Raw genomic sequence first — 15,208 nt, 5'->3', positions numbered from 1 at the left:
TTCCTTTCTTCTTTCCTTCCTTCCTTCTTTCCTTCCTTCCTTCCTTCATTTCCTTCTCCTCTCTCTCTCTCTTTGCTCCCTTCTTTCCTTCCTTCCTTCCTCTTTCTTTCTCTCTTTCTTTCTCTTTTTCTCTCTTTCTCTTTCTTTCCTTCTCTCTCTCTTTCACTCTTTCTCTCTCTCTCTTTCTTTCTCTCTCTCTCTGTCTCTCTTTCTCTCTTTCTCTCTCTCTTTTTCTCTTGCTCTGTTTCTCTCGTTCTCTCTCTCTGTCTCTCTCTCTCTTTCTCTCTCTCTCTTCTTTCTTTCTCTTTCCTTCCTTCCCCTCCTTCCTTCCTTCCTTCCCTCCCTCCCTCTCTCCTTCCTTCCTTTCTCTTTCTTTCTTTCTTCCTTCCTTTCTTCTTTCCTTCCTTCCTTCTTTCCTTCCTTCCTTCCTTCCTTTCCTTCTCCTCTCTCTCTCTCTTTGCTCCCTTCTTTCCTTCCTTCCTTCCTCTTTCTTTCTCTCTTTCTTTCTCTTTTTCTCTCTTTCTTTCCTTCTCTCTTTCTCTCTCTTTCTCTCTGTCTTTCTCTCTCTCTTTCTTTCTGTCTTTCTCTCTCTGTCTCTCTTTTTCTCTCTCTCTTTCTCTTTCTCTCTCTCTCTGTCTCTCTCTCTGTCTCTCTCTTTCTCTCTCTCTGTCTCTCTCTTTCTCTCTCTTTTCTTTCTCTTTCTTTCTTTCTTTCTCTCTTTCTTTCTTTCCTTCCCCTCCTTCCTTCCTTCCTTCCTTCCTTCCTTCCTTCCCTCCCTCCCTCTCTCCTTCCTTCCTTTCTCTTTCTTTCTTCCTTCCTTTCTTCTTTCCTTCCTTCCTTCTTTCCTTCCTTCCTTCCTTCCTTTCCTTCTCCTCTCTCTCTCTCTTTGCTCCCTTCTTTCCTTCCTTCTTTCCTCTTTCTTTCTCTCTTTCTTTCTCTTTTTCTCTCTTTCTTTCCTTCTCTCTTTCTCTCTCTTTCTCTCTGTCTTTCTTTCTCTCTCTCTTTCTTTCTGTCTTTCTCTCTCTGTCTCTCTTTTTCTCTCTCTCTTTCTCTTTCTCTCTCTCTTTCTCTCTCTCTCTTTCTCTCTGTCTCTCTCTCTGTCTCTCTCTCTCTCTGTCTCTCTCTCTGTCTCTCTCTCTCTCTGTCTCTCTGTCTCTCTGTCTCTCTCTTTCTCTCTCTTTTCTTTCTCTTTCTTTCTTTCTTTCTTTCTTTCTTTCTTTCTTTCTTTCTTTCTTTCTCTCTTTCTTTCTTTCTTTCCTTCCCCTCCTTCCTTCCTTCCCCTCCTTCCTTCCTTCCTTCCCTCCCTCCCTCCCTGCTTGCTTCCTTCTTTCCTTCCTTCCTTCCTTCCTTCCTTCCTTCCTTCCTTCCTTCCTTCCTTCCTTCCTTCCTTCCTTTCTTTCTCTCTTTCTCTCTTTCTTTCTTTCTTCCTGACAGAATCTTGCTCTGTCACCGGGCTGGAGTGCAGTGCCATGATCTCAGTTCACTGCAACCTCCGCCTCCCCGGTTCAAGCGATTCTCCTACCTCAGCCTCCCGGGCAGGTGGGACTACAGGGGCCCACCACCACTCCCAGCTACTTTTTTTGTTTTGTACTGGAGACGGGGTTTCACCATGTTGGCCAGGATGGTCTCGATCTCCTGACCTCATGATCCACCTGCCTCGGCCTCCTGAAGTGCTGGCATTACAGACAGGAGCCACCACGCCCAGCCCCCATCTTATCTTTCTACTCTTTCTCTAAGGCTGGTCTATGTCATCCTGTGTGGATACCTTACAAATTTTGTAGAATTCCCCACATCTATATCTTGCTGTAAAATGTATTTAAAAACTCTTAGTTCTCTGCTGTGCCCAAAAAGGTTTCTATTTGTGTGTAGGAATATGTGTAGGTTTTTATTTGTTTGTTGCTTGGTTTTTCCCCCAAATCCTTGCACATTCTTAAAACAGGGTAGCTGATGACAGGGACTAGCAGCATGCCTTCTGATGCCTCCTTCGTACCTGGTAATTGTCTAGGAGCTGCAGTGTTGTGTGGGATCACGGAGGTAGTGCTGCAGAGTGGCCACCAGCAAGAAGCAGGGTTGGGAGGTTGGGATCAGGGATGACGGGCTCAACGGTGGGCTGACTGTCCCCCACCTGACACCTTGAACTGTACAGAAGCCATTGCTCGGAATTAGAGGGCCAGAGCTGAAGGTACTGGTTTGACAAGAGACTTTGCGAGACCCCGGACTCATCTCACACTCCCCGGACAGGCCTGGGATTGGTGGCAGAGAGAGCATCCAGGGACAGCATGTGACAAGACCAGTTAGCAGTGGTGATAATGAGACAGGTTTAGGTGGCATCTCAGGAAGTGGACATGAATGAGTGGGATTTGGAGCAGAAGAGGAGTAATGTGGGGGCACTCCATGGCAACTGCAACTGGCAGATTGATTTAGGGGACATATGGGCTCCTAGAAGTATTGAATGGTGATGATGGTGGCAAGGTCTATGATGTTCCCATGAGTGGGGCAGGGGCTCAGAGCCACTGAATTTTGGCGTTAATTTTCATATGATCTCTCTGGACCTCATAGGCTATGGAAGCCTGCAACATATGATGTATGTCCTAAATACAAAGGGATTAAAAATTAATCGTCAGTTACTTTCAAGTATTTATTATTCAGTGTTCTGGTTATCTAGTTTTGAAACAAAATGGTCCAACATTTAATGGCTTAAAACAATCATTTATTTTACTTGTGATTTCGTAGGTCGGGAATTTTGGGAGGCTCAGTTGAATGGTTTATCTCTGTTCTACATCTGGGGCCACTGAAAGACCCACTTCCAAGATGGATTTTCACTCATACATCTGGCCCCTTTGGTGCTCCTTGGTGTCTCTCTCTCTTCCCCCATGTGATGCTTCATTCTCAGGGTAGCTGCTTCCAGGAGCCAGGCCAATTAAGGGTTATGACATGAAGTGGCATTGGATCATTTCCACCATAGAATATTGATGAAAGTAGGCATGGAGTCCTCCAAGGCCGAAGGAGTGGAGAAATAGACTCCCCACTTGATGGCAGAATGGCAAGTCTGCATTGCAGAAGAACATGTGAAATGGGAGATACATATCTATATCCACACTCAAGTCTGCCACACTGAATAACTACGTTATGTATGAATATATAACATAGTTAAAACTAATTTGCAGGCCAGTTGTGGTGGCTCACACCTGTAATCCTAGCATTTTGGGAGGCTGAGGTGGGCAGATTGCCTGAGCTCAGGAGTTCAAGACCAGCCTGGGCAACGTGGTGAAACCCTGTATCTATTAAAATACAAAAAAATTTGCTGGGCGGGGTGGCATGCACCTGTAGTCCCAGCTACTCGGGAGGCTGAGGCAGGAGAATCGATTGAACCCAGGAGGCGGAGGTTGCAGTGAGCTAAGATTGCACCTCTGCACTCCAGCCTGGGTGACAGAGCGAGACTCCGTCTCCAAAAAACAAAACAAAACAAAAAACAAAAAACAAAAAAAAACAAAGCAAAACAAAAAACTGTGCAAGAAAACAATCGTTTCTATAATCTTACAAATGCTCCATATGCACACCTTATGTCATGTGGCACACGTTAATCCAATGGTCCTATTCATTCCAGACTCCCTGGTGGATGCCATTGTCAATGGTTGAAATGACAGCCATGATGCATCCTTCATTTTCTTAAGGCTTTGAGGAAGCGTGGCATAAACATGAAGTTCATGTTGTGCCACCTACAGAGAGGTTACTAAGCAATAAACTTTGGAAAGTTTACAATTCCTTTTGAATTTCTTTGTATGTTACTTGTGTTGAGTCAATGAAAAGGCCACGTAATACCTAATATATTTTAAAGTTCCTAAACTAATGACTTAACTTCAGAGGCAATACAGGGAATAATTAAGACTTTAGGCTTTGGAGTCCAATGAGCAATAAAAGTGGGTTTTTTTGTTTGTTTGTTTTGTTTTGTTTTGAAACAGAGTCTCACTCTGTTGCCAGGCTCGAGTACAGTGGCATGATCTTGGCTCACTGCACTTCTGCCTTCTGGCTTCAAGCAATTCTTGCACCTCCTGCCTGCTGGCCACCAGAGTAGCCAGGATTACAGGTGTGCACAATCACACAAAACTGGGTTCTTATCCTGACTCTGTCTCAGGTTCTTATCCTGAGTTGTTAACTATGTGACGTTAGAGGAAGATACTTAACCTCTCCCAGCCTCAGTAGTCCTTATATTATAAAGTTGGTATCAGGTAGTCTCATTGATTATTGCTGTGCAGCAACTACCTCGAAACAGTGTCTTAGAAGAGCAATTTTATTATGATTCTGTAGGTCAGGAATTCAGGAAAGGCTCAGGTGGGTAGTTCTTCTGCTTCACCTGGCATTGGCTGGGGCTGTTCTCATGGCTGCATTTAGCTGGCCATTCACCTTGGCTGGAAGGTCCAAGAAGGCTTCACTCACATGTCAGGTTTCTCAGTGCTCCTCCCAGTGGCCTGTCTCCACCTGGTCTTTCTATTATTCATTCATCTAGCCTGAGCTTCTTTATGCCTGGTTCCTGGCTTCCTCAAAGTGAAAGTGAAAGTTATCAGGTCTCTTAAGAGGTAGGTCCAGAACTGGCACAGCACCACTTCCACCTTAGTCTATTGGTCAAAGCAAGTCACAAGGCCAGCCCAGGTCCAAGGGTAGGAAAATGGACTCCACCTCTTGGTGGGAGGAGTGGCAGCATGTGCACACAGGGAAGGGAGGACTTACTGGCAGCCACGGTTGGAAACTACCTGCCACACCAGGATCCAATCAGATAATTTATGTAAATGCATAGCACAGTGTCTGGCATTCAATGTATTCTTGCTAAACTTTTTTTTTTCTTTTTTGAGACAGAGTCTTGCTCTGTCGCCCAGGCTGGAGTGCAGTGGCATGATCTCGGCTCACTGCAACCTCCACCTCCCAGGTTCAAGTGATTCTCCTGCCTCAGCCTCCCGAGTAGCTGGGATTACAAGCACACGCCACCATGCCCAGCTAATTGTTGTATTTTTAGTAGAGATGGGGTTTCATCATGTTGCCCAGGATGGTCTCACTCTCTTGACCTCGTGATCTACCCGCCTTGGCCTCCCAAAGTGGTGGGATTACAGATGTGAGCCACCGCACCTGGCTGCTAATCATAATTTTTAAATGTATAATAATTTTTTACAAATTTTATTTTACTTTAAGTTCTGGAATACATGTGCAGAATGTGCAGGTTTCTTACATAGGTATACATGTGCCATGGTGGTTTTCTCTAACAAATAATTTTATTTTTCTCAAAATGCTTGACTTTCCAAAAGAAAAATCATTATAGAATGGGCTGTTTTGTATCTTTAAAAATAATGCGAGCATGACATTGTTGGAAATGACTCAAATAAACGAATCTTTTTTAAGCATCTGCTATGTGCACAACACTTAGTGGTACAGTCTCTGCCCTCAACAACCTTACTTAGTAACATGGGGAACAATGGAAGGAGGAGTTGGAATTTGGCCAGAGTTTGGGATGCTGAGAAGTTGTAAAAGAGATAAAAGAAAAAGAATGAAAAAAAGAGATAGATGTCATCATAAGTTATGGGAGGGAGACACCAAAGTTCTTAAAGATCTTTGAATTTTTAGTTTTTAACCATCATATATCAATTCTGCAGTTTCCTTATCTTTAAAATCAGGTAATAGTATTTGCTTGCATCAGACAGCATAGGCTATTTTATGCTTTAGTAACAAAGACCTCCCAAATCTCAGTTGTTTAATAACACTAACATTTGGCTGGGCACAGTGGCTCACGCCTATAATCCCAGCATCTTGGGAGGCCGAGGCAGGTGGATAACCTGAGGTCAGGAGTTCAAGATCAGCCTGGCCAACATGGTGAAACCCCCATTTCTACAAAAATACCAAAATTAGCCAGGCATGATGGCGGGTGCCTGTAATCTCAGCTACTCGGGAGGCTGAGGCAGGAGAATTGCTTGAATCCAGAAGGTGGAGGTTGCAGTGAGCCGAGATCATGCTGTTGCACTCCAGCCCAGGTAACAGAGCGAGACTCTGTCTCAAAAATTGAAAATTAAAATTAAAATTAAAAAAAACCGCACTAACATTTGTCTCTCACTCATGCAAAATGCCCACCATGGGTCCAGTTAATTCTCCAGGGCAACTGTTCTCCATGGATTGTTTCAGCTTTCCAGGGGCCTTTGGTCTTAAGGCACCTTGATATCAACATGTGCTTCCAAGATCGCTGCAACAGGAGAAGATGACGTTTAAATGCTTCCATGCAGACATAAAATGTGTCCCTGCCATTTACATTTCACTGGTCAAAGCAAGTTAGATGGAGAAACCTAATTTCAAAGGGGCAAGGAAGCACTATCCTCCTTGCTGGAAACACAGGAGAACCTGACGTGTTGGTAAGCAGCAGTGTGTCACTCTGCTATCCCAGAGGGTGGACGTGATGAGTAAATGGGATTGAGTAATTCTTGAGAACCACACAGCCATACTGAGCGGGGACTGCTAGGAGGTCAGTTAGCCCCACTTACACTAAGTGACTAACTCCTGCCCACCAGCCGCGGAGACACAACTACAACTGGTGAGTCATTAGTTACTGCAGGTTTTGGTACTTCCATGTCATCCTTCAGGAGTTGAGATTCAAGTTTTACATTTGAGAATACAAAAATTCTCTGTATGTGAAATGAATACACATAATGACTTCAGACAACTTATAAAGTCTATGAAAATTTGTGTTTCCGTTCCTTCGTATTTTCACTCCTTCTGTCTTAGTCTGTTCAGGTTGCTATAGCAAAACTATCATAGACTGGGTGGTGTAAATGACATGTATTCCTCACAATTCTGGAGGCTAGAAGTCTGAGATCAGGGTGCCAGCATGATCTGGCTATTAGTGAGGGCTGCCTTCCTGGCTGGCAGGTGGCTGGCGGGTGACTGGCAGGTGCCTACCATCTCACTGTGTCCTCACATTGGGGAGAGGGAGATTCTCTCTCTCATGTCTCCTTTCATAAGGGTATTAATCTCATTCATGAGGGCTCCACCCTAATTTGAAGATGCCACCTCCAAATACCATCACACTGGGGATTAGACTTCAACATATGAGTTTTTTTGGGGGGACATTCAGTCCATGCTACCTTCCAGCTGCAACCCCTAGAGCAAAACAGTAACCCCAAACAGCGCTGTGCTTTAACGTGTAACACAACAGACACTGGTGAAAATCCCTTTCCTCATGTTTAGAGCCTTTGCACTAGCTGTCAAGCTAGCTTCAGTTGTCCCTAGAAGTATGTTAGGATGAAGAGACATTCCAACCACATTCAGCTCTCAGGGCACGAGAGAGGTTGTTTTGGTTTAAATTGCACATTTTCCATTCATACCCTTCTTGGAGAGATTTAAAACCACTCATTGTTTTCCAGGCCTACCTGATCTAATGGGGGGATAACTCTGTAATCTATCATTTTTTAAATTTTATTTTAGAGATAGGATCTTTCTCTCTCTTCCTCAGTGGCATGATCATAGCTCACTGCAACCTCCAACTCCTTGTGCTCATGGTATCCTCCTGCTTCAGCCTTCTGGTAGCTAGGACTATAGGGGTGAACCATTATGCTCAGCCAATTTTTTTTGACAATTTTGTTTTAGAGAGACAAGGACAAGGCCTCGCTATGTTGCCCAGGCTGGTCTTGAACTGCTGGCCTCAAGTGATCCTCCCACCTCAACCTTCCAAAGTGCTGAGATTACAGTCACGGGCTATTGCACCCTGCTGTGTGCAATTTTAAAATGTCCTCAGTGTTCTTGGGAAAGGCTCCTTAATAATTAGCCAACTGATAATTTTCCCTTTGCTCTCTGTAATTACATTTCTTCAGCAGAGGTAGGAAGAGGGCTGGTAGACAAACAAACCCAACAGGTAAAAGCAATATTAGGAAGAGAAGGGAAAATTTGCCAATCAGAGAAAGACTGATAGGAAAGGCAGACACAGGGAGCTAAGTATGAGCTCAGCCCACAGGCACGGGCAGGAGGAACTTGAAGGAGTGAGAGGGAGTCGGGGAGTAGGAATACTCAGAGAATCGGCGTTTCTGTTTAAGTAAAAATTAAGAAGGAATTGAACCCTTGTATTAGTCTGTTCTCATGTTGCTAATAAAGATGTACCCAAGCCTGGGTAATTTATAAAGTAAGAAGTTTAATTGACTCACAGTACTGCATGACTGGGGAGGCCTCACAGTCATGGTGGAAAGCGAAGGCAAAGCAAGACACATCTTACATGGCAGCAGGCAAGAGGGCATGTGCAGGGGGACTCCCATTTATAAAACCATCAGATCTGTTGACACTTATTCACTACCACAAGAACAGTATGAGAGAAACCACCTCCATGATTCAATTATCTCCACCTGGCCCTGTCCTTGACACATGGGGATTATTACAATTCCAGGTGAGATTTGGGTGGGGACACAGCCAAACCATATCAACCCTTTTAGCAAAAAGTTCTCCAGAATATACACTTTCCACTTTCCTGCTGCAATGGGCAGAAAATAATAGAACCGAGGTTGGTTGACTCATCCTCCTTAGAACATATACACCAGCCAGCAAGTGCACTCTCATTTGTGAGATCACTGGAGTGACTTCTTTTTCCACTGACCGGTAGGCTCCAGGAGAAAAGGGGCCAGGTCAGGGTTTGATCACTGTGGTGACCCCCGAGCTTAGCATGTCTGGTACATGATAAGTTTTGAGTTCATCTTGACTGACTGAATGAATAAACAAGTTTATTACAAACAGAAGTATCTGACAATGCCCAAGGCTCTTATTGGGAACATATGTTCTTATGGACCAATCCTTGGATGCCATGCTGTGGAAGGCAGGGTATGACAGGCAATTTAGCTTGCTGGTGTGGAGCAGCCTTGAGCACTGCACTCCTGGGGTTCAAACCCTGTCTTTGATACTTAACAGCATGTGACCTTGGGCAGGCTTCTAACCTCTCAGTGCCTCAGTGTCCTCATGTATAAAGTGGAGATAATAATGCCTATTTATAGGGTTGTAACAAAGGTTAAATGAATTAACACTCTTAGAACAGTGCCTGGTAAGTACCCGTGAGTATAAGAATGCTGGCTATCATCATCATTGTTGCTCGTTCAAGCTAGAAAATGGTTTTAGATAAATTCCTGATTTGAATTTGAGACTCTTTTGTTCTTTTTAAGGAATTTAACTTAAGCTTTAAATTTCAACCATTTTTTTTCATGTTCATCGAGGTTTTATTGGAAACCATTGGTACAAAGGAGATTCAGTTCAACACAGTCCGTGGGAAAGCGATGCTCTCGCTTATGATTTCATTATATTTATGAGGCTTAGCAAATGCTCTCAATTATGACCTTTTGTATTGGGGTTCTTTTCTGGTTACAAAAAAAATGTGCTCACAGATTCCAGCCAAGTTGCAAGCACTCAGTTATGGTCCTTTCTCTTTTCCTCTCATGATGGTTTTATACTATGTTACATTGGCTAAGCTAGAACGAGGTTTGTCACGATCCCCTTCTCTCTGTGGTTCCAGCTTAGACTCAGCCAAAGAGAAACAGTGTGTGAGATTTGGAGGGTAGAAGGAAAACAGCAACCAATGTTTTCAGAAAGTCATTGTGATTTCAGTGCAGAGAAAGACCAATGCAGAGGTGCTGTCAGATTCCCGTTTGTCCTCACACTCTCTGGCTCTGTGACCACCTCTTCCTCCTGATCATTGGCCTTGCTGACCAACAGCAACTCCAAGCCACACCGCCACACACAGAGGCCACAGTGCCCGCTTGATCCCTACCAGCCTTCCTGTCATCCCACTCCAGCAGCCGGATGTACCTGGCTCCCCAGGTTTCCTGCAAGCTCTGACTTGCCCATCCATGTCACTGCTTTGGCTGAGCTTCTAGCCCCTCCTTATCAACCCCTCTTTCGCCTTCCTCCCACAATTCTGTGAGGTCCTGGACATTTAACAAACCTCTTATTCTGCACTATGCATAGTGGTTATGCTTCCCAGATGGAACCTCGATTGTTGTCATTGTAACTGGTCTCCAAACAATGGCCATTCGTGAGCCATACCTCCTGATCATCACATCTTGGTAAAGTTCCTCTCACATTGAATCTGGCTGACCCTGTAGGTCTTTTGAATGAACAGAATACAGGGGAAGTAACACATGCCTCTCCTGGCTCTAAGATTCAAGAAGGTCTGGTGACTTCTGCTTCAGTACTTTCAGGAACCCTAAGCCACCATGTAACAAATCCTGCCACCCTGCTGGAGATACCATGTGGAGAAGCCTGGAGGGGAAGAAGCCCCAAGACTCTATGGAGAGAGGGGCCTGCTGTCCTAGTATCGGGGCTGAGCCCAGCCTCCCAGCCACCTTCACCAAAGAACAGGAGAGGACATGCACATGGAGCCTTCTGGAATGTTTCTGCCCCAGCATTTGATGGCACATGCAAGAGATCATGAGTAAGGACAGAAGAAAAGCTGACCAGCTGAGCCCCAGATGACCCACAGTACCTTTGGTTAACAGTAGGCAAGGCAGACATCTGAGCCTGCATGACTTAGCAAGTTTAGGATGCATACTCCATTTGTTGTATAACCTGTTCATGTAAGCTCATACTTGCCTTGGAGCCACTATTATCTGTAAAAGGTATAACTGCCCTGCTGACACTGTCAGTGGAGGACATGTTTTGGCTTGGCTCTTGGGCATGGCTTGACATGGCTCTTGTACTCATGCCCAGAGATAGAAGGAGATAAGCTGCTGACCCTGAAGGAAGAGCTGGCGGCACAGCGGGGCAGCTGCAGCAAGCCGCTGAGACAGAACAGACAGTGTAGGAGACCTGCTGATGAGCGAGCTGCTGAATAAAGCCTTATTTCCCCTACTGACGGCCCCGAGTGTTCTTTCAGCTATCTGCCATTCATCCACCCACTTCCTTCGGACCTCAGCATGTGCCGGAACCTGGACTTGAACCTGACACAGGAGAAGCAAGAAAATAGTTGTTTGGCTGGGTGCAGTGGCTCACGCCTGTAATCCCAGAACTTTGGGAAGCCAAGGCGGGTGGATCGCTTGAGCACAGGAGTTCAAGACCAGCCTGGGCAACACAGAGAAACTGTCTCTACTAAAAATACAAAAATTAGCTAAGCATGGTGGTGCACACTTGTAATACCAGCTATTTGTGAGGCTGAGGCATGAGGATTGCTTGAATCCGGCAGGTGGAGGTTGCAGTGAGCCAAGATGGCACCACTGCACTCTAGCCTGAGTGACAGAGGGAGACTCTGTCTTTAAAAAAAAAAAAATAGTTGTTTGTAAGCCCTTTCTATTTTGATATAATTATAAACTTACAGAGAAGATATAAAAATAGCACCAAAAAAAAATCCCACGTCTTTCACCCAAATTGCCCAAATGTTAAACAATTGCAGGAGGACAGGGCAAATGTTAAAAGTTAAAAGTAAGTTGCATACCCCTATATAAGGCAGTGTGTATCTCCTAAAAGCAAGAAAATTCTCTACATAAACACAATATAATTATAAAAGCCAGAAAATTACATTTTATAATGCTATTATCTAATCTACAGACCTTGTTCAAATTTTGCCAATTGTCCCCAAAATGACCTTTTTAGCAAAAGAAAATCCTGGATCACGCATTGCATTCACTTGTCATGTTTCTATAACCTCCTTTAACCTGGGCCAGTTCCCAGGTTTTCTTTGCTTTGCATGACATTAACACTTTTGAAGAGTACTGGTTAGTTAGTTTATAGAATGTCCCTCAACGTGAATTTATCTGGTATTTTCTCACAATTAGATTCAGGTTACACATTTTTTGGCAGAAATACAACAAAGGAGATTTTGTATTTTCTCAGTGCATAATATCAGGAGGTAAGCAATGTTGATTCATCCCATCACAGGTGATATTGAACTTAAATGTTAGGTTATGATGGCATCTGACAGTTTTATAAATTTACTCAGTGCAAGGTTATGAGTTTTTTGCTTGTAATTAATAAGTATTTTACAGAGTGATGCTTTGAGACCATGTAACGATCCTGTTGTTCATGATTTTTGAGCCACTAGCTTTAGTATCCATTGATGATTCAATTGATTAATCAGTTTCTACCATGATGATTGCAAATGGTGATTTTCTAATTTCATCACTTCTTCTATACTTATTAATTGGCATTCTACTGCAAGAAAGAGCTTTCCCTTTCCCCCCACGTACTTAGTTGTAACAGTTTTAACTAAGTGATTTCCATTTGAGTCAGTGGGTTATAATCTGTTAATATCATGATTTATTCTGATGCTTAAATTCCCAGATTTAGCCTTTGAGAGCCTCTTCCAACTAGTCGCAAGTCCTTTTCATATGTGCCCATGATTCTCTGAGCACTTACATACTTTTCTGGCACAAGATGTTCCAGGCTCAGCTTGTATTGTCCCTGCTCCAGCCTTTGAATCAATCATTTTCCTAAGGAGTTTTGGGTCTTTTTAGTGAGGAAAGGTATTTAGAAACCAAGATCTTGGTGGTAGGCATGCTCATTGCTACTGGGCACCATTGCTTTTAGGCTCTCTTAGTGGCCAGACCCAGGAAGTATATATATGTGTCCATGTGCACACATACATATATACCCACACTCTGTCTATTTTTATATCTATCTGTCTATATTAAAAATGATTAGTTCAAACCATGAGTTCATACTGATACTTCCAATTCTAATCCAACCTTATGGAATAAATCCATAAGGTTTCATTCTAGCTCCCTCCCTTTTCATATTTGTTAACTTCCTTTTCTAACGGTTAAAAACATGGCTCCTATTATCTATGACATATTGTCTTATTTTCTTAATCCTAAAATATACAGAGAATGCTTTCAAAATTGTTAACCCATACTTCTGCAGGGGAAACAGCAAACCAAAACTACTGATTGGCATTCCATGTTTACAGTTTTTGGCTCTAGCCTCAAGGCAAAGTCCGAATACTTTCTTTAAAAGTTGCTCAACCTGTATTCTTAGTAGAGATGGGGTTTCACCATGTTGTCCAGGTTGGTCTCGAACTCATGAGCCACATGGTGGCTCATGCCTGTAATTCCAGCACACTGGGAGGCCGAAGCAGGAGGATCACTTGAGTCCAGCAGCTTGAGAGCAGCCTAGGCAACATGGCAAGGTCCTGTCTACAGAAAACCTAAAAATTAGCCAGGTATCATGGTGCATGCCTATGATCCCAGCTACTCCAGAGGCTGAGAGGTGGAAGGATCACTTGAGCCTGGGAGGTCAAGGCTGCAACGAGCCATGATCATGACATTGCACTCCAGCCTGGGCAATGGGAGTGAAACCCTGTCTCAGAAAAAAAAAATGTTGCTCAAGGTAATTATAGTTTTATTCCAAGCCATTAAATTTTGGAGTGGTTTATTTTGCAAAGGACAATAAAATGACTTTGCAAATTAGTATTTATCACAGGTCCATTGTGAAAAAGAAATCAGGCAGGACCTAAATGACATTAGGCTATGGGAAAATAAGTTTCATCTGACCCATACAGCAATAGGCATTTATTATGTAAGTTACCTCTTGAGTGAATCTGGGAAGGGTAGTACTGGCCTTGGGCCTAATTATGAATCAAGTGTGTTTGTCTTAGACATCTCATCTTTCTTATTTCTCCATCATTCTCATCTCTCACTGCTCAGATACTTAGTGCTTTGTGGCTACCCAGAACAGTCTACTATGGTTTCCCAGCTCTACCTAGGTCTTTCTGCCAATACTCCATAAGCTTTCCAGTCTCTCAGACTTGTGAATTCGTGGGAGGATAGCTGCCCAGTTAAATTCACAATGAAGGGTGAGACTATGAGCCAACCAGTCAGGTACCTTTTCTAGGGTACTTGTGTACTGCACGTAATTAAACTCAGGCCCTGGGGAAGGGTGGAGGGAGATTTCTTTGCACAACACCTCCTGTCCTGACCCATGCCTCCTGCCTACTTAATCTGTGGGCTAGAATTGTCCTGCTGGGAAGAGCTAGAGGAAATCCACATAATGCACACTGGCTTGAAATCTATTACAGGTCTATCGCTTGAATGGTTTAATACATAAGTAAATACATTAAATTTATATGCAAACTGGTAAGTGCATGTGTAGTTACATTTCTATAGCTCTTGATTCAATGAATGTCCACCACTTGAGCAATACATGAAGCCATGTGTTAGCTGGAAGAACTGGTCAATGGAAACTATAACAATACCCCCACGCGCCACCGTCGTCACCACAGGGCGAAATAATAGCTCTGACTCTTCAGACGAAGGTGTTGGAAGAGAACGCCTCATTGAGCTGCTGACCAGCTCTGGTACATGGGGCATTGCGTGCCTTGACCCGGATGGAAGGTGCCCAGAGGGCAGTGGAGTGGGCTTCAAAAGCAGCTGGAGGGATTCCTCACTGACAATGGAGCAATTCCTTTGGGTTTTCAAAACATATTTAGGGGAGCAGAACCTTATAATAAGAACAGTGCTTCCTTTACAATCAAGAAGAGAGTTTAGAGTCATTTGATTTGAATTTTCAAAGAGGCACAACTTTATTTTGTACCCCAGACTGGGGAAGGCAGGGCATAATTCCTGATATAATGCCGCATCCAGTGAGAAATGGTGCCTGCCCGTCCGAATTGTTCTCTGCAGCTAATTTCACAAGTGTCTCAAGGGCAGAGCATGATAAGTGAGCAAAATGAATTTCAGTTTTATGGAGATATTCCCAGGGAGTTACATTAAAAATTAATAAGCCAAGACTGAATTCGGAGGGATGGTTAGAGTATCTGGCTAGCCTATCTCCCATGGCAGACCTTCTTGAGGTTCAGGGATGGGTTTCAGAAGATCCATGCCTCTCTCCAAAATTACATGGGGTTTTATTTATTTATCTTTTTCTGAGGCAGGGATTTTGTTTAGAGCCATGCTTACACATTTATTATTACTATTTTTAGAGAGACAGGGTCTCATTATGTCTCCCAGGCTAGTCTCGAACTCTTGGGCTCAAGCAATTTTCTTGCCTTGGCCTCTCAAAGTGCTGGAATTATAGATATGAGCCACCACACCTGGCCTTTTTTTTTTTTTTCTTTTCTTTTGAGACAGGTTCTCACTCTGATGCTTAGGCTGGAGTGCAGTGGTATGATCACGGCTCATTGTAGCCTTGACCTCTTGGGCTCAAGCAATCCTTCTGTCTCAGTTTTCTGAGTAGCTGGGACCACAGGTATGTGCCACCATGCCCAGTTAATTAAAAA

At 43.7% G+C, this 15,208-nt stretch overlaps 1 long non-coding RNA gene across 1 annotated transcript; it reads left to right on the top strand.

Moving 5' to 3' along the window:
- The first annotated feature begins 755 nt into the window (after positions 1–755).
- LOC141407443 (uncharacterized) lies at positions 756–10,849 on the top strand. The gene is made up of 2 exons (XR_012416565.1): positions 756–6,568; positions 10,194–10,849. It is a non-coding gene; the product is annotated as an uncharacterized lncRNA (long non-coding RNA).
- The last annotated feature ends 4,359 nt before the right edge of the window (positions 10,850–15,208 follow it).

The sequence above is a fragment of the Macaca fascicularis genome, chromosome 8 (assembly GCF_037993035.2).
Source record: "Macaca fascicularis isolate 582-1 chromosome 8, T2T-MFA8v1.1".
NCBI classification, from domain to species: domain Eukaryota; kingdom Metazoa; phylum Chordata; class Mammalia; order Primates; family Cercopithecidae; genus Macaca; species Macaca fascicularis.
The sequence above is the reverse complement of the archived record's forward strand: the minus strand, read 5'-3'. Positions and strand labels throughout refer to the sequence as shown.